Source organism: Phyllostomus hastatus, unplaced genomic scaffold (genome assembly GCF_019186645.2).
Source record: "Phyllostomus hastatus isolate PE091 unplaced genomic scaffold, TTU_PhHast_1.1 phas_scaffold_193, whole genome shotgun sequence".
NCBI classification, from domain to species: Eukaryota; Metazoa; Chordata; class Mammalia; order Chiroptera; family Phyllostomidae; genus Phyllostomus; species Phyllostomus hastatus.
In genome coordinates, this window is record NW_025334015.1 from 257040 (window position 1) to 277289 (window position 20250).

The window sequence follows — 20250 nt, forward strand, 5'->3', positions numbered from 1 at the left end:
AGGTTTCTATTTGTAAACTTATGGGCCAGAGAATCTGAGTGGCTCACTGGCAAGGAATGAATGGTTACTAGACAAGGAGCACTGGAGGGGACCATGGCCCTAATAAGAGGGTTGGGCTGAGCCTAAGGGTGGGTGGGGGGTAGGGGCCCACCCACCTCAAGTGCCTCTGCTTCCCTGCCCCTTGCATGGACATTGCCCTAGAAGAAGTGGGCTTAGAGCTAAAGGTTGGGAAAGGTCTTATTACCAGAGAGCAGACATGGGTCTCCTGGAGGAGTATCCTCTTCTCCACAATGTTGGGTTGCCTCAATGTGAGATGAGGCAAGCCGAACCCAGAATGCTAGTGCACCCTCCTGTCCACATCTCCTTATTTTTAAAGGACAACGGGTAGGCAGCTGTAGCAGCTGCTGTAGCAGGTAATTAGCTGGACAGATGGAGACAGGTATGGAGGTTGATGTTCACAGTGAGAACAGGCATCCTTCTCCCTACCTGGCCCCCTAAAGGTTCCCCAGCCAGATGATGAGCAAGTGTGGGCCTTCTGGAAGCAGGCTACTTTGGTCCCATTGCTGGACTTCCTACAAGGGCAGGTCTTTGTTTATGGCTCCTTTGATCTGTTCTGTTTGAGACATGTCTCTCTTTTTTTGTTTTGGTCTGGTCGCTCCTGTTACGGTGAGGGGCGGAGCCTTAGGTGTTCACCGGGGACCCCGAGCTGGGCTGGGCACCCCAAGTCGCTAGATTGTGATGTTGTTATGTGGGGGCGGGGGGGAACAATGGCGGTAGCTCCATTCTCCTGGGACCTCAGTCCCTTCTCTGGGATCCTGGGTTATGTGCTCTGCCCTGGTCCACAATCACCACCTCATTGGGTCCGCCAGCTGCCGCTTGCATACTCAGGTCCACCCGCTGTGATCTTGCGTGCCCCAGATGCCTTATGAGCTCCCAGTTGTCTTATGCGCCCTGTTCTCCCTGTTCTCCACGCGCTGCGACCCGTGCCCGGCTGCTCCTCTCCGCCCCTCCTACCGGTCTGGATGAATGGGTCTACTTCAACTTCTTGTCTGTCTGACTTCCATTCAGATAAATTCTCTATCAGTTCTGGGTGTTATTCTATCTCTAAATTGTTGTTGTTCTAATCTTGGTTGTGCGTGGAGGTACGGTGTGTCCACCTATGCCTCCATCTTGCCGGAAGTCCCGGCTCCTGGATCTCCTCATTTCCCTCTCTCCCACCTCCTCCCCCTGTCTGTCTTTCTGTTCAGAAGGAGGGGAGGCAAGGGTGGGGAGGGGCTGCTGGATGGGCTGGGCAGGGGCCACTAGGGAGTCCTAACAGCTCACCTTCCAAGCCCAGTTATTCTGTTGGGAAACCTTTGCTAGTGAATCTGTTGCATACATTAGGGCACAGGCAGTGATCCTGAGGCAGGTGTGGGAGGACAGACTGTGGACCCGCGTCACCCAGCCACCCAGCCACCCAGCCGTGAGGAGGTGGTGACCTGCCAGCAGGCATAGGCATTCAGGCTGTCACCAAGCAGGGCTTCGCTGGCCAAATCGCCACCAGCTGCTGACTTCATTAATGCTCATCTCATGGAGAGGGCAGTCAGGAACCATAAGAAGCAGAGATATATTAACAACCTCCCTGGAAACTGGCTTTTCAATGAGCTGCTGCATCCCCTCCCCTTTTAATTAGCAAGAGGGAGCTGGACAAGTTGTTACAAGTTCAGGGAAAACCATAAAATACAGCTTTGTATTAGTGTGGCAAATTCTATTAAACCAAGAGAAAGGATAACTGAAACATGACAGCCATGTGTGTGGTGCCTCCTGAATAATGATGACCCAATCTTGTTCTGAACCATCCCTGCATTGGCCAACGGAATATAAAGCATTTAACAGATCCAGTATTGTGAGAGGTACAACAGAGAACAGCTGAATGAAGAGGGCCAGATAGGGGAAGAGGCCTCCAACTCAGGCCTCTGCTCACTTGCTAATGAAATCCAAGCAAAAATACAGAGTTTGGCTTCAGGTTTTGTCTCATTAATTACTCCTGACCTCCTGGTTCTTTTCTTGATCTCGGTCTTTCTACTTATAATTCAGGGGTAGTATCTGGCCATTGGAGAAACTTAACTTATAGCCCATTAGTTAGTAGGGAATGGATAAAGTAATTTTTTCCTAAAGGGAGTAAAAGGCAGAACTGGAAATGGAGGAGAAAATGCTAAGTCTAGCAGCCATTCTGAGCTAGGAGGATGACTTTGGTACTTGAGCCCGAAAGGGGTGATACCATGTTTACTAGGCATTAGCTATGTGCCACAGCTGTCCTTATTTTAATGCTAGATGTCTGAGTGAGGCCCAGAGTGGTTAAGTCATATATCCAAGCTGTAGTAAATGGCAGCTTGCATTTCTAATTTGGTCTTTCAGACTCCAAAGCCTTTGCTTTGCCTCTTACCCTGGGCCTCAGATTTTTTTTTAAAACAAATGAAAAGCAAAAAAACTCTTCATTTGATGTGGTCATTTCATGGGGAATTTTAGCTCTTCAGCTGTAAGGGATTTCAAGTGATCTTTCTAAGTAAAATACTATTTACTCTGTTTTTCAGAGGTAGTGACTGGGGCCCAGAGATATTAAGGGACATCATTCATCCAGGAAGTGACTGAGTAAGGAGAACAGACCTCACATTCCTCCCTACTGGGTAAGGTCTCAGAAGTCAGATAAATCCACACTGTATGAATATAGGGTCTATTTAAGATGTCTGTAGGCTAACCTGTGGACTTAGTTGGGCTAACATGGGGTGTGGTCTGGGGCCTCCAGAGTTGGAATAAAGCAGGTGCTTAGTATATACATCACATACTATGCCAACAATATGCAAACCCTTTTTTGACTTTGGTTTTGTGTTTTAAAAACTCTTTAATTTTTAAGAGCAGTTTTATTGAGAGGAAGGCACAGAGATTTCCTATATACCCGTTGCTCCCACACATGTATTAGTCTCCCTTATTATCAACATCAGTCACCGGAACAGTGATACATCATAAGTCTATACTTTACCTAAGGGGTAACTCTTGATGTTGTGCGTTCAATGAGTTTAGACAAATGTATAATGACATATCTTCATCACTGTAATATAATATAGACTATTCTTACTGCCTTAAAAATCCTATGTGCTCTGCCTACTCATCTATTCTCTCTCCCCATGCCTGGAAACCACCAATCTTTTTATTGTTTCCATAGTTTTTTTCTTTTTAGATGTCAGTTTCCTGTATGGGAAATGTCTAGTTAATTGCATTCATATCTAGTTGATCAGTCACTAGGTTGAGGTCAACCAGGAGGGAGTTTCTAGGGATGTTTCATAGGTTTTTGTCCTTGTTCCTACCCTCTTCAATATGTTTGATGTGTTGAGTATTGGGATTAAGACTCAGAAAGCTCTCAACAGAATGGGAGAGGGACTGAGACAGGACTTTTGTTAGAGTTAGCAGAGCTAAGGGTGTATAATGGACTCAGCAACACATGATTGACAACTTTGAATGCTAGGACTGTAAGAAAGGCTGCAGAGAGTGACCAGCAGTTCTTGAACTGGGGAAGAGGATAATAAAATAATGGTCTCCATGACAGAGAGCTATTTCTGCAGAGACTGGGAAGCCCACATGCCCTTCCAAGACACCTAGCCTGGCTCTAGGTAACAAGTGGAGATCTGATGTCAATAGGAGGTTTGTCCTGGTTGAGCAGCATGTGACACTGATGGGCTTTTCAAAATTCATCTGTCCAGTCACCTGACCCAAGGCAAGTATGGACAAAAACATTCCATAAAATCAGTGTAGCCACATAAAATCTTCAACAAACACTTCACAGCCTCTTCAGGACATGCAATCAAATTTTGCTCTCTTCCTTACAGTAAAGCTATTCCTCCTGGTATCCAGCTTAACTTATTTATTTATGTTTTAATTAATTTATATTTTTCATCCACAGTTTACATAAAATACCATTTTGCACCAGTTTCAGGTATACCACAAAGTGACTGGAAAACCTTGCACTTTACAGAGTGTTTCCCCTGCTGTTCCAAGCACCCACCTGGCCCCACATCCCATTATCTTTACATTCTTAACTATGTTTCCTGTGCTGCATTCTGCATCTGTATGGCTGTTCTGCAACTACTAGTATGTACTGCCCAATCCCTTCACCTTTTTCACCCAGCCCCCTAATTCCCTTCCCTCTGACAGATGTCAGTCTATTCTCTGTATCTATGAGTCTGTCTCTATTTTGCATGTTAGTTCAGTTTGTTCATTAGATTCAACATAAAAGTGAAATCATATGGTATTTGCCTTTCCTTGGCTGGCTTATTTCACTTAGCATAATAATCTCCAAGTCCGTCTGTGCTGTCACTAAAGGTGAAATTTTTATTTATGCATTTTCTTTTTTACAACTGAGCAGTATTGCATTGTATAAATGTACCACAATGTTCTTATGCATGAATCTGCTGATGGCCACATGGGTTGCTTCCAACTCTTGACTGTTGTAAATAACACTGCAATAAACATAGGTGTGTGTATGTAAGAGAGTGTGTATCTTTTTTTTGAGTTAGTGTTTTGGGTTTCTTCAGATACATTCCCAGAAGTGGAATCCCTAGGTCATAAGGTGGTTCCATTCTTAATTTTTTGAGCAACATCCATACTGTTTTCCACAGTGGCTGCACCAGTCTGCATTCCCACCAACAGTGCACTGAGGTTCCCCTTTCTCTACATCCTCACCAATATTTGTTTGCTGGTTTATTGATAATAGATATCCTGAAAAGTATGAGATAGTATCTCATTGTGGTTTAAATGACATTTCTCTGATGATTAGTGATAGTGAGCATCTTTTTTTCTTTGTTTGCTTTTTTCTTTTACTGTTTTTTTTTTCACTTTTTAAATTTTTGTTCAAATACAGTAGTCTCCATTTTTCCCTGATCACTAGCCACTCAACCACCCATCCCCACCTCCCACCCTTGATCCTGCCCCACTTTGGCTTTGTCCATATGTCCTTTAAACACGTTCCTTGATGCCTTCCCTTTCTTTCCCCCATTATTCCTCTTGTCCCTCCATTTTGATTACTGTCAGTTTGTTCTTTATTTCAATGTCTGTGGTTATATTTTGCTTGCTTGCTTCTTTTATTAAGTTCCACTTATAGGTGAAATCATATGGTATTTATCTTTCACTGCCTGGCTTATTTCATTTAGCATAACGCTCTTCAGATCCATCCATGCTGTTGCAAAGGGTAGGAGCTCCTTCTGTCTTTCTGCTGTGTAGTATTCCATTGAGTAAATCACTGTTTTTGATCCACTCATTTACTGATGGGTACTTAGGCTGCTTCCAACACTTGGTTATTATAAATTGGGCTGCTATGAACATTTGGGTGCATAGATGCTTTTGGATTGGTGTTGCAGGATTCTTAGGGTATAATCCCAGCAGTGGAATTGCTGGGTCAAAAGGCAGTTCCACTTTTAGTTTTTTGAGGAAATTCTATACTGTTTTCCATGGGGGCTGCACTAGTCTGCATTCCCACCAACAGTGGACTAGGGTTCCCTTTTCTCCAAATCCTCACAAGCACTTGTTGATTGTTGATGTGTTTGTGTGAAGTGGTATCTCATTGGGGATTTAATCTGTATCTCTGATGGCCAGTGATGCTGAGCATCTTTTCCTATGTCTCTGAACCCTCTGTATGTCCTCCTTGGAGAAGTGTCTGTTCAAGTCCTTTGCTCATTTTTTAGTTGGGTTGCTTGTCTTCCTGAAGTGGAGTGGTGTGAGTTCTTTATATATTTTGGAGATCAAACCCTTGTCTGAGGTATCATGTGCAAACATATTTTCCCATACAGTTGGTTCCCTTTTCATTTTGCTGATATTTTCTTTAGCCATGCAGAAACTTTTTGTTTTGATGAAGTCCCATTTGTTTATTCTTTCCTTAATGTCCCTTGCTCTAGGGGACATGTCAGTGAAAATATTGCTGCATGGAATATCTGAGATTTTCCTGCCTATGTTCTCCTCTAGGACTTTTATGGTATAACAACTTATATTTAAGTCTTTTATCTATCTTGAGTTTATTTTTGTGTATGGTGCAAGTTGGTGGTCAAGTTTCATTTTTTTGCATGTAGAGCTGTTCAGATCTCCCAACACCATTTGTTGAAAGACTATTTTTACTCCTTTTTATGCTTATTTCCTCATTGTCAAATATTAATTGACCATACAGACTTCGATTTATTTCTGGGCTCTCTATTCTGTTCCATTGATCTATTCAGATCAATGGTACTGGCCTAAGAACAGAACTGGTGGGCGTCTGTTCTTATGGTAGTACCAAAGTGTTTTGATTACCATGGCCTTGTAATATAGTTTGATATTAGATATTGTGATCCCTCCTACTTTGTTCTTCTTTCTCAAAATTGCTATGGCTTTTGGGGTCATTTATGGTTCTATAGAAATTTTTGAAATGTTTGTTCTATATCTGTGAAATATGTAATTGGTATTTTAATAGAGATTTTGTTGAATCTATAAATTGCTTTGGGTAGTATGGCTATTTTGATGATGTTAATTTTTCCAATCCATGAACATGGCATATGCTTCTATTTATTTGTGTCTTCCTTAATTTTTTTCTTCAGTATTGTGTAGTTTTCTGAGTATAGGTCTTTTACCTCCTTGGTTAGGTTTATTCCTAGGTAGTTTATTTTTCTTGTTGTATAGCAAATGGGATTTTTTTTCCTGATTTCTGTTTCTGATATTTTGTTGTTGGTGTACAAAAATGCCTTTGATTTCTGAATATAGACTTTGTATTCTGCTGCTTTGCCAAATTCACTTATTCAGTTGAGTCCACCAATTTTTTGGTGGAATCTATAGGGTTTTCTATGTACACTGTTATGTCATCTGCAAATAGTGACAGTTTTACTTCCTCCTTTCCAATTTGGATGCCTTTCATTTCTTTTTCTTATCTGATTGCTGTGGCTAGGACTTCTGATACTATGTTGAATAGGAATGGTAACAGAGGTCATCCTTGTCTTGTTCCTGATCTTAGTGGGAAAGATTTTATATATATTGAGCATCTTTTTAATGCTCAATATATATAAAATGGTCTGTTTTATTCTGGTCTATTGGCTATCAGTCTGTCCTCTCTGAGGAATGGTTATATCTTCTGTCTGCTTTTTAATCAGGTTGTTTGTTTTTCTGGTATTAAGTTACCTGAGTTCTTTATAAATTTTGGATAGTAACCTCTTAATCAGATGTATCATTGGTGAATATCTTCTTCCATTCAGTAAGTTGTCTTTTAATTTTGTTCATGGTTTCCTTTGCTGTGCAAAAACTTTTTAGTTTGATGTATTCTCATTTGTTTATGTTTTTTCCCTTACCCAAAGAGATATATCATAAAAAATATTGCTACAAGTAATGTCCAAGATTTTACTGCCTATATTTTCTTCTAGGACTTTCCATGGTTTCCAGTTTTACATTTCAGTTTTTAATCCATTTTGAATTTTTTCCTGTGTATGGTATAAAAAGGTGATCTAGTTTTATTTTTTGCATGTATCTTTTCACTTTTCCCAGCACCATCTGTTGACTAGACTGTCGTTACCCTATAGTATGTTCTTTTCTCTTTTGCCAAAGATTAGAGGTGTGGGTTCATTTCTGGGCTTTCTATTCTATTCCATTGATATATATATCAGTTTTTATACCAGTAGCGTGCTGTTTTGATTCATATGGCCTGTTTGACATCAGGTAGCATGATTCTTCAACTTTGTTCTTTTTCTTAAGGAAGATTACTTTTGCTTTTGTGGGTCTTTTGTGGTTTCATGTAATTTTTGGATTATTTACTTCTGTGAAATACTACATTAGTATTTTTATGGGAATTGCATTGAATCTAGATTGCCTTGAGTAGTATGGACATATTAATGATATTAATTCTTCCTATGCTTCCTATCCGTGAACACAGTATATGCTTCCATTTATTTGTGTTTCCTTCATTTTCTTTCTGTAGTATCATATAATTGTTCGAGTACAGGTCTTTTATCTCCTTGGTTAAATTTATTCCTCAGATCTTTGTTTTTCTTGGTACAACTGTAAATGGGGTTGTTTTCTTAGTTTCTCTTTCTGATAGTTCATTATTGGTGTATAAAAAGCCATTGATTTCTGAATATTAATTTTATATCTTGCTACTTTACTGAATTCATTTATCAATTCTAGTAGTTTTTTGTGGAGTCTTTATGGTTTTCTATATACAGTATTATGTCATCTGTAAATAATGACAGTTTTTCTTTCCAATTTAGATGCCTTTTATGTCTTCTCTTGTCTGATTGCTATGCCTAGGACTTTCTTAAGGGAAATACTTTTAGTTTTCCCTCATTGAGTATAATGTATCCTGTGTGTTTGAAATATATGGCCTTTATTATATTAAGCTATGATCTCTCTATTCTCACTTTGCTGAGAGTTTTTATAATAAATGGGTGCTGGATTTTGTTAAATGCTTCTTCTGCATCTGTTAAAATGATATATGATTTTTATCCCTCATTTTGACTATGTGGTTTATCACATTAATTGATTTGTGGATATTGTACCAACCTTCCATTCCAGGAATAAATCACACCTGGTTGTGTTGTATATCTTTTTAATGTATTGCTGGATTCAGTTTGCTAATATTTTGTTAAGTATTTTTGCATTTACATTCATCAAGGAAATTGGCACATAATGTTTTTGGTATTGTCTTTATTTGGTTTGGAATTAGGATAATGCTAGCTTTGTAAAACAAGCTTGGGAGTCTTTCCTTCTCTTGAATTTCTTGAAGTAGTTTGAGAGAGGCAGGTGGTAATTCTTTTTTGAATTTTAGGTAAAATTTACTAGGAAAGTCATCTGGTCCAGTATTTTTATTTATTGGGAGATTTTTGATTACTGCTTTGATTTCATTAATTGTTCTGTTCAGATTTTCTGTTTCTTTTTTATTCAGTTTTGATATCAAAAAGAATCTATGTTTCTAAAGAATCTATGTTTCATACATTCTAAGAAAGAATGTATGTTTCTAAGAATTTATCCAATTTTACAGATTGTTCAATTTGTTGGCATATAGTTGTTCTTAGTATTTTCTTAAAATCCTTTGTATGTCTGTCGAGTCAGTTGTTACTTTTTTAAATTATTAAACTTTTCTTTCTTTCTTTTTAAAGATTTTATTTATTTTTATTTATTTTTAGAGAGGGAAGGGAGGGAGAAAGAGAGAGAGAGACATCAATGTGTGGTTGCTGAGGGCCATGGCCTGCAACCCAGGCATGTGCCCTGACTGGGAATCGAACCTGCGATGCTTTGGTTTGCAGCCTACACTCAATCCACTGAGCTATGCCAGCCAGGAGTTGTTACTTTTCTTTCATTTATAATTTCATTTACTTGGGATCTCTGTGTTTTTTTATGAGTCTGCTTAATCTTGTTTATCTTTTCAAAGAAGCATTTCTTGATTTCATCGATCTTTTGTATTGATTTCTAGATTCCTTTTCATTCATTTCCTATGTGATTTTTATTATTTTCCTCTTACTTAGTTTGGGATTTGTTTGTTGTTCTTTTTCTAGTTTCTTTTTTTTAATATTTTATTTATTTTTTAGGGAGAGGGGAAGGGAGGGAGAAAGTGAAGGAGAGAAACCTTTGAGGTTTCTCTTGTGTGGTTGCCTCTTGCATGGCCCCTACTGGGGACCTGGCCTACAACCCAGACGTGTACCCTGACTGGGAATCAAACTGGTGACCTTTTTGTTTGTAGGCTGGCACTCAATCCACTGAGCCACTGTAGCCAGGACTAGTTTCTTTAGATGTAAGGTTAGTGTGTTTATTTGAGGTTTTTCTTGCTTTTTTACATAGGCTTATATTGCTATGAGTTTCCCTCATAATACTGCTTTTGCTGTGGCCCATAGATTTTGTGTTCTTGTATTTTAATTTTCATTTGTCTCAAGGTATCTTGATTTCTTTTTTGACATTGTTGTTGACTCATTTATTGTTTAGAAACATAATAGTCTCCATGTGTTTTTCAGTTTCTTTCTAGTATTTGATTTCTAGTTTCATACTTTTGTGGTCAGAGGAGATGTGATTTCAGTCTTCTTGAATTTATTGACTTTCTTCCTGTTCTAACATGTGGTCCATCCTAGACAATGTTCCCTGTGCACTTGGAAAAAAAATGTACATTCTGCTGCTTTGGAGTGAAGTGCTTTGAAAATATCAATTAGATCTGGTCTAGTATGCCACTTAAGGCTACTGTTTCCTTGTTGATTTACTATCTGGAAATTCTATCCATTGGTGTGTCAATGGGTTGTTAAAATCTCCTACTATGACTGTATTCCTGTTGATCTCTCCCTTTATGTCAGTTGAGATTTGCTTTATATTTAGGTGCTTCTTTGCTGGGTGAATAAATGTTTACAAGGATTATAGCTTCTTGTTGGATCAGTCCCTTTAGTGTTATATAGTGTCCTTTTTGTCTCTTTTTATTGCCTTTGTTTTGAAGTCTGTTTTGTCTAAGAATTGCTACCCCAGCTTTTCTTTTTCATTTGTATGAAATATCTCTTTGCATCCCTTTACTTTTAGTCTTTTATTGAGAGGAGGGTCTTTTGTAGATTGCATATACAATAAACATGTCTTATTTACTTATCCATTCTGCTACTCCCTGTCTTCTAATTGGAGTATTTAAACTCTTTACATTTAAAGTAATTATTGGTATGTATGTATATATTATCATATACATATCATTATCATAGTCTTTGCACTATGTTTTTCTCTGTTTTTCTTCTTCTTAAATAAGATCCTTTAACTTTTTTAAGTCTGGTTTGGTGGTAGTGAGCTCCTTTAGTTTTGTTTCTGTTTTTATATTTGTTTGTTTGTTTTTTTAAATCTACAAAGCTCTTTGTTTCTCCTTTAATTTTAAATGATATCCTTGCTGGGTAGAGTATTTTGAGTTGTAGGTCCTTGCTGTTCATCACTTTGAATATTTCATGACAGTCCCTCTGGCCTGAAGTGTTTCCATTGAGAAATCAGCTGACAATTTTATGGGAGCTCCCTTGCAGGTAACTAATTGTCTTTCTCTGTTTGCTCTTAAAATTCTGTCTTTGTCTTTAACTTTTGCCAGTTTAATTATAATGTGTCTTTGTGTGGGCCTCTTTGGATTCATCTACATTTGGACTCTGTCGTTTCCTGGACAAGTGTGTCTTTCTTTCACTAGGTCAGGAAAGTTTGCAACTATTATTTCTTCAAACAGGTTCTTGGTCCCTTCCTTACTCTCTTCTCTTTCTGGTACCCCTATGATATGGATGTTTTTATGCTTGATTTCCCAGAGGTCCCTCAAACTTTTCTACTTTTAAAAAAATTCTTTTTTCTCTTTGTTGCTCTCCTTAAGTGCTTTCGGTTATCTTGTTCTCTAAATCACTGATTTGGTCCTCTGCTTCATCAGCCTATTGTTGACCTTTCAGTGTATTCTTCATTTCTCACAGGTCTTTTTTATGAATGCTATGTCTTTTTTAATGCTTACTATCTTTTTGTTTAAGTTCTCATTGAGATCATCCATTCTTCTGTTAAGGTCCTTTGAGCATCCTTATAACCATTGTCTTGAACTCTATCTGGTAATTTGGTTGCTTCTGTTTTATTTCATTCCTCTTCTTGGGATTTCTCTTGTCCTTTCATTTAGGGCATGTTTCTTTGTATCCCCATTTTGTTTGTCTTTTTGTGTTTGTCTTTGTGTATTAGGTACATCTGCTATGACTCCTGAACTTGTTATGGTGGTGGTATATTACAGGTGTCTTGTAGGGCTCAGTTGCATAGTCTTCCAGATTATCTGAGCTGGGTGCTCCAGAAATTTCTCTTGTGTGGTTTATGTGTACCCTCCTGCTCTAGTTGGGTCTTTAGTGCTGTTGGGTCATTTGTGAGTGGCATTAACCCTCAGGCTGCCAACTATAAGGATCAGCTCTGAGCACAGTGTATGAGATGTTGTGCAGGGCCCCCATCCCCACCACAGCCATGTTTTCCCCAGCAGGATCTGGTGCCTGCTGGGATCTTTCCTTGGGTGTGCCATTTGTGTCAGCCTAAACTCTTATTGCTGCTGTTGTCTCCTCTTAGTGGAGACAGAAGTCTACACTACTTTCTTTCCAGCCACTCTCTTAGATTTGAAGGCTGTTATTTAAGCCTCACCTCTCCTTTTGCTCTAATTCCACCTACCGAAGGCTGAGCTAGACCCTCTAAGGGGTTTTACTCTCCCACTCAGGAGTAATTAACACACCCTTTTTCCAGCATGGAGAGGAAATGAGCAAAGCACTTCTGTTTTATACATATGTAATCCAACCCTATGCTACAGCTTCAGTTTGCAAAGTGCAAAACAAAACAGAACTATTTCCTGGGTACTTTTATCTTATAGTCTCTATAATGTACTCAAAAACATTTTCTAAGTGTTTCACCTACATTTTACTAAGAACAACAGCTTTTGTCTTTCAAATAAAAGGAACCAAGGAGCATTAGTGAGCAGTCTTACTTTACAAAGAAGTTGCATAGGTGTGTGGGCCATTTGCCTGAGCATTACAGTCTGTGCCTGGGGTGTCTGCAGCTCCAGGAGGGGCAGCTGGTGCTCCTGCATGTTGGATAGTAGAACCACCAGGCTGCACCCCAGGGCTAACATGGGAAAGGGCTGCCTTTGCTGGAGGTTTTTACTTCACTGCACTGGTTTCTTGCCACTCAAAGATCTCTTTATAGTTGGCTAAGTTTTAAAACTATTATTACTAATACTACTTTACATTTGTTAAGGGACTTTCTGTCTCACAGTGCTACATTCTATCCATTTTCTGACTTGGTTCTGATAACCACCCTGGGATTGGAACAGATACTATCATTCCTATTTTACAGAGGAGAAAATGGAGGCTTTGAGTTGTTTACTACTTTGTTCATGATGATGAAGTGGCTCCCCATCTCTTGTCTTGCCATTTATGTAGGTGGAGGTCCGCTTGTGAATTTTAAGAATTTTCTGTTGAATTCTAATTGCAGGCAGAGGAACTACTACCTAATTGTTAGAACTGCAGTGTCAGACACTGGGGGAACAGGAAAGTTGTTAGCCAGCAAACAGGAGTGACCAGGACTCCATTGTGGCAACAGAGAAACTCTGGGTCCTCCTCTTGTAAACACAGATTGGGAGGAAGCTGGGCATAGGCAATGGTGCTGTCTCTGAACAGGTAGGCAGAAGCTAGGAAGGATGAACTGGGAACCCTGGAGAGGGTCTAATTCTATCTACAAAGGTCAGGTTCCTTGTTCCTTTCCCCTTTGTATTTCCAGGCTGTTAGAAAAGTACTATTTAATCATTCCAGTCTCTTAGTTGTGCTTCTGGGGATTAAAGCAAAGGATCCATGTGGTGATTGCTCCTGAGACCACCCTTTTGGTGTTAGCAATAATGAGTGACAGCCCTCCCCCACCCCCACTTCCCCAGGTCAAGATGAAGCCTGGATGACAGTGGTCAGGGTGAAAAGAGCCTACCGGCTTGGCCCCGCTCCACTTCCAACCATGGAAGATCAGGTTTGAGGATTTTTAAAGTATATAAGAATGTCCTTAACACTACTGAACTGTACTTATAAATGGTTGGTGGTAAATTTTGTGTTTTGTGTTTTTTAACATAAAATACCAAAATAACTGATTGTAATAATTTCTTATAACTTATAACTCAGTAGTATAGGGGTGGCCAACAATAGGTTTACAATTGTGAGTAGGTGAAACACAGAGTTTATTCTTACATTGGTATTCATTAATTATTGTATTATTACTTATGTTACAACTGTAAACCTACTTTTGCCTACCTTTTAGTGAAAGATGTGACAAAAGGCAGCATTTCTCTGACTGACCCCTCCTTAACCGTCCCCCAAGCCTCCCTGCTTAGAAGCAATGACTTTCAACTTTTTAACTGTTTCTTCATACATTTACATATATTCATAGTTCTAAATAATATGTATACATTATTACATTTTAATGCATGGATTATGTTACCTATTGGCCTTCTGTTTATCATAATGAGGATTTTTCTTACACTGGCATCTGAGTTTTACCACCTATATAGTATATTTGAATTTACTTAAATAAGTATTCAGAATTTCCAGTTATGCCTATTTGAATATTATTCATAACTGACTATTATGGTTATATTTGTTTATTTCTTAAAGTTAATAACTGCCTTGCTTAATTATTTTTTCACTTTAATTTTTTTGTATTTACCAATAACTATTCTTAGAATAATTACCAAAAATTATTCTTAGAATAATTTTTCTCAAAGTCGGTCTCATTAGCCAATCAAGTAGTGCTGACACATTTTCTGGAGACTTTCCTTCTTTACGCTGTCATTCCGTGTGGAGGGCATGCTCCTAAGCCTATAACATGACTGTCATCCTGAACTTCGCTCTCTGGTGTCCAGAATTCCTTCTGCCTTCCATTGATTTACATTTCCTGTTTCTGGGATGTTACATCTTTCTCTTTTTGGTTTGCTACATAGCTTTGATGAAGTACATTGTCCAGGAGTTTTCTTATGTTCAAAAGAGGTATGGTGGCCAAGGGCGTGGTCTGAGGTGTGGCACAGCACACCATGGGCTGAGGCCTTCTGCATCTCTGCACAACAATTTCCACTCCCCTAGTTAGGATCTGTTGTTCTCTGAAGGCCATGTGGTCTTTTCCTCATTCTTTCATCTTGCTGGAGGATTCAGATTTTTAGGAAGGCCAGCTGGTGGTAGGGCCCTCACACATTCACACTAATAAGTGGCAGAGCTGTAACTTAAACCCAGATCCATAGCTCAAGTTCAATGGTACTCTTCCCTCTACATTACCATCCCTACTCCCCCTATTGTGGTCAGGATCAGCACCCCCTGGTCCTAGCCACTGACTCTCTATCTGGCTTCACTCACATACTCACCTCTCCTCTTTCTCTCTAGCCAGCTCTACTGATAATGTCTGTCTCTCTAATACCCTGCACTTTTGCCTGGCCATGTGCAAGGCATGGTCTCCCAGGAGGAAACCCCAGGGTCTGTGAGGTGACCTGGATATCTTACCCTTTTGGGTGGCTAGTCTGCTTGGGGATGGGGAATGCAGTTTATCAGGATCAAGGGCATCACTGCCTCCTTCCTTTGCCTGTCAGATAGCCCTGCTCATTCATGTCCCTGTGAATTGGCAGAAGTCATGGAAGAATGACCTCAATAGCATGCCTGACAGCCTTTGCCTAGAAAAATTCAGGCCTGAGTAATACAGGTAAGAAGTAGTCCATCAGGGAGAAAGTAAGGCTTCTCTGAGGTTCCTTGTAATTTGTGCTGAGATGGCAAACAGGAGGGGAGAGCCTGTCTGTTCTGGGAGGACTTGCCTAGTTTGCTTCAAGGAGGTTGCCTCCTTCTTACCAGTTTCCATCTCTCCCTCCCCCTTTTTAATCCCTTTCTAAAGCATTGCCTTTCTTTGGAAGTTTTTCAGGCACAGTGGAAGTAAGATGCAATTCATGCCAGAAGTTATGCATAAATAAAATCCTCAGATAATTCCCAAGCCCTACTTTAGCCATTAGTTTCCATCTTTCTTACCCACAAAACCTTTCCCTCAGTTGCTAAGGGGAAAAGCACTGATTGATTTGTGTCTTTTCCCTTTTTATTTCCTCTGCTCCCTTTCTGTGCTTATGATTGAGCTATATATTAGCAGTGAAATGACCAAGTAAGGCTATTAAATATTGTGCAAGAAGATGGAAAAGCAAGAGGCCTAAGTAATCTATAAATTAGATAACTAAGCCCACTGTCATTTAAGGTTACTACATACTATTTACTCATTCATTCATTCATTCATTCACTCACTCACTCAGTGGTCTTTTATTAATCAAATAAAATTCTTGGTTCTGGTGTTATAAAATTATATAGCATCTTTCATTTGAGGTATTTAAGATGTATTTAAATCAAAGTTTGGGAGATTAAGAATTATTTTGCTCCCACATTCCTTTTTTAACAATTTTTTAAAAGATTATATTTATTTATTTTTAGAGAGGGAAGGGAGGGAGATAGAGAGAGAGAGAGAGAAACATCAATGTGCGGTTGCTGGGGGTTATGGCCTGCAACCCAGGCATGTACCTTGGCTGGGAATCGAACCTGCGACACTTTGGTTCGCAGCCCGTGCTCAGTCCACTGAGCTACGCCAGCCAGGGCTAACATTTTTTTAAAAAATGTACTGATGAGAGAGAGAGAGAAACATCGATTTGTTGTTCCACTCATTATGCATTCCTTGGTTCAGTTTTGTATGTACCCTGACTAGGGATCAGACCCACAGCCTTGGTGTATCAGGACAACACTCTAACCAACTGAGCTACCCGTCCAGGGCCTTCCCACCTTCTCAGTTCTTCTAGGTGGGCTAATCAAATTTAACAGAGACAAACTAACAGGAGAAAATGTCTAAACTTCATTATATGAATGCACTTTCTGGGGTGCCATAAGTGTAGAGAGCCAAAAAGGCATTGGGCAGTTGAGGTTTGTATGCCATTCTGGAGCTAAGGAGAAGTGGGGGTTGTAGTTTAGGACTTCAATGTATAGGAAGATGATTCACATGGATATTTGGAAAAGCAAATATTTGTTAGGCCATCTTTAACCATGGGACACAGAGAGGATTTTGATCAAATAAGCCTTGCTCAGTTCCTCTCTATCACACTAATGTATTAAACTATAATTATCAGTGATGACATTTCCCTTCATGTAGCAGCCTTTCTATGTAAATTTCTTTCAGGCAATTGGAGGGAGGGGTCAAAGTTTTTTTTTGTTAAGTATGTTTTATTGATTATGCTATTACAGTTGTCCCATTTTTTTCTCTCCTTTATTACCCTCTGCCCTGAACCCCTCTCGCCTCCAGCATTCCTCCCCCAACACTTAGTTCATGTCGATGGGCCATACATTTAAGTTCTTTGTCTTCTACATTTCCTATACTATTCTTAACATCCCCCTACCTATTTTGTACCTACCAATTATGCTTCTTATTGCCTGTACCTTTTCCCCTTTTCTCCCAGTCCCCACTGATAACCCTCCATGTATCTCCATATTTATGATTCTGTTCCTGTTCTAGTTGTTTGCCTAGTTTATTTTTGTTTTTATTTTTTTATGATCAGTTGTTGGTAGTTGTGAGTTTGTTGTCATTTTACTGTTCATAGTTTTGATCTCCTTTTTCTTAGATAAGTCCCTTTAATGTTTCACATATTAAAGGGTTGGTGATGATGAACTTCTTTAACCTGACTTTATTTGGGAAGCACTTTTATCTGCTCTTCCATTCTAAATGATAGCTTTGCTGGCTAGAGTAATCTTGGATGTAGGTACTTGCCGTTTGTGACTTTGAATACTTCCTTCCAGCTCCTTCTTGCCCATATGGTTTCTTTTGAGGAACCAGCTGGTAGTCTTATGGGAACTCCTTTGTAGGTAACCACCTCCTTTTTTCTTGCTTCTTTTAAAATTCTCTCCTTATCTTTAATCTTGGGTAATGTAATTATGATGTTTTTTGGTGTGTTCCTCCTTGGGTCCAACTTCTGTGGGACTCTCTGAGCTTCCTGGACTTCCTGAAAGTCTATTTTCTTTGCCAGTTTTGGGAAGTTTTCCTTCATTATGTTTTCAAGTAAGTTTTTAGTCTCTTGCTCTTCCTCTTCTCCTTCTGGCACCCCTATGATTCAGATGTTGGAATATTTAAAGTTGTCCCAGAGGTTTCCAAGCCTCCCCTCATTTTTTTGAATTCTTGTTTCTTCATTCTGTTCCACTTGAATGTTTATTTCTTTCTTCTGTTCCAAATCATTGACTTGAGTCCCAGTTTCTTTCCCTTTACTGTTAGTTCCCTGTACATTTTTCTTTATTTTACTTTGCATATCTTTCACTTCTTCCTTCATTTTGTGATTATACTCAGCCATTTCTGTGAGCATCCTGATTATCAGTTTTTTGAACTTTGCATCTGATAGGTTGGCTATTTTCATTGTTTAGTTCTTCTTCTGAAGTTTTGATCTCTTCTTTCATTTGGGCCATATTTCTTTGTGTCTGTGCACCTGTTACATTTTAAGGGGAGGAGCCTTAGGTGTTCACCACCTAAGTGGGGCAACTCACTTAGCTACATTGTGGTGCTATATGTGGGGGAGGGGTCCAAGAGGGAACAGTGCTGCTTGTTTGGCTCTTACTCCTTGAATGTGCTTCTAAGGTGCTTAATCAGACTAATGGTTTCCAAGAGCTGAGGTATGATGAAAAAAGCCTTAGTGATTTGCTACTGAAAAGTTGGGTAGAAAATAACGAGTCACTGAATTATTTCAGGCCTGCTGCCCTGGCAACCTCTACCCATGCCACCCCACAGCTACTGAGTGCCCTAGTCCTTGGCTCAGCTTTCTTAACATTAGCTTTCTTTGGGTTCTTTGAGGTCAGCTCAAATCTTGTCTCCCTGAGTGGAAGGAAGAGGTGCACTGGAATGGGCAGAGGAATAGGGTGAGGCCAGACTTGGAGTCTGCAGTCCCTGGTCCTAACCACCATGGATAGTATGTGTATGGGTCTGAGTCAGAGGTCAGAGAGCCACAGAGGTCCAGTGCTTGGGGCTCAGGACCCTCTACTAAGTGTTTCTCTCTGGAGGTGGCCTATAGTAGCACATACATCTGTGCTGTTCCTCTGACTTCTTCACACCTTAGAGGACTAGATAGAAGGTGGTTGAAGTACAGTGGATGGCAAGACCTTGAGGCTCCTGCTGACTCATCTCCGCTCACTCATGGCTTGGATGCTGCTACCTTGGGCGGGTCCTACAGCCATGAGAACATCTCTGACAATTCCTTTTACCTCAAAGACTAACACTGGTGCCTCTAGCATAGAATATGCAATAAGATGTAGTGCTTTATGTGTCTTCTGTCCAACCTTATCATAGCTTCTTAAGAACAAGTCATGCACTTCTTCCCAATTCCAGTCATTCCTTAGCATGTGCCAGTTATGTGGTAGGGCTCCCTTAAAGGCAGGTTGAATTGAGCAATGATCCATGTTAAATGGGCATGGAACAGTGCTGAGACCAGGCCTCCAGTATGACCTCTATCATGATAGGCCTTCTCCCAAAGATGGAATGAGGGAGTGATGACAGTATTAATAATAGTAGCAAAAGCAGACTTAAATAATACATGCTATGCACCAGGCCTGTTGCAACAGCTTACACAGATTATCTCATTTAATTCTGACAACAACCCCACAAGGCAGGTGTTCTTATTACTCCTATTTTACAGATGAGTAAACAGTGGCACCTGGCTTACTCTTATGCATTCTCTAGGTCTCAATTTGAATGTCTATTCCTTTGGGGAGGCTCTAATACCCTTACCTCATCATCACTGCATTTCTCTCTCTTCCTGGCTGTTTGTTCACTTGTCCTTCTTCCTGAGGACTGTGAGCTTTGTTAGGACAGGGGCTGTGCCTTTCTTGCTCACGTATAACCCCTGATGCCTGGCATGCAAGTGGTATGGTATAGATAGATGTTCAATCCATGTTTTTGAGTGAATGAATGAATTATGAGGATCACTTTCTCTTCACTGAAGCACTCCATCAATTTGCAGGGAGGGAAGCTTTTTGTTCTGTGTCTCCCTACAGTGTCCACTGAGCAGAGATTTGTGCCACAAACCCAAGTCTCAGTTTAACGCATGTTTATTGAGCACTTATTATGTGCCTAAGTCTATACTGAATGACCAGGAAGGGGTATGTGACCCTAAGGAGTTTCCAACATTTGCAAATAAATCCCTTCAATTGAATTTCTCCTCAGGCTCTCCATACTTTTGGGAAGTACAGTAGCTTCTGCTTTGCCCTCTGTGAGTCCTAGGAATGTGTGAATGGCACCATGTCAGCAGCCTTTTTAGTTTCAGAGGATCCTGCCATCCCTACGAACTCTAGGAAAACATTTCAATTGAGATACTTCAATTATGAACCTTAATGCTGGGACTGGACCTTTGCACCCTCCATTTCAGGACATGAGCATTTTTTAAAATTCTAAAGAGTACACGTTTTCTGCCCAGACTGTGGTAGGTAAAGGGCACCTTAGTACTAATATCTTTCAATTTATCATCCTCTGTCTTTCTCTCTCCCTGCCCAGCCACTGCCTTTTACCTGGTTTAATTTTCACAACTTATTCAGTGGCTCCTTATGAAACTCGTCTGTTCCATTTCCCTCTGGCATGTGGATCCTTTCACTGTCTTCCAAGTCCTCCTTCTCACCTTGAAAAATTTTTGCCAAAGATGCAGAGTTTTCTCAATAGAGTGTACTTCTGAGGTTGTGTGTATGTTTTGGGGCATCTGCCTCA

General features: G+C 39.9%; 1 protein-coding gene across 1 annotated transcript in view; it reads left to right on the forward strand.

Moving 5' to 3' along the window:
• The window catches only part of GRIK4 (glutamate ionotropic receptor kainate type subunit 4), a 508786-nt gene that overhangs the window by 47421 nt on the left and 441115 nt on the right, over positions 1-20250 (forward strand). The gene's annotated exons all lie outside the window — the stretch shown is intronic.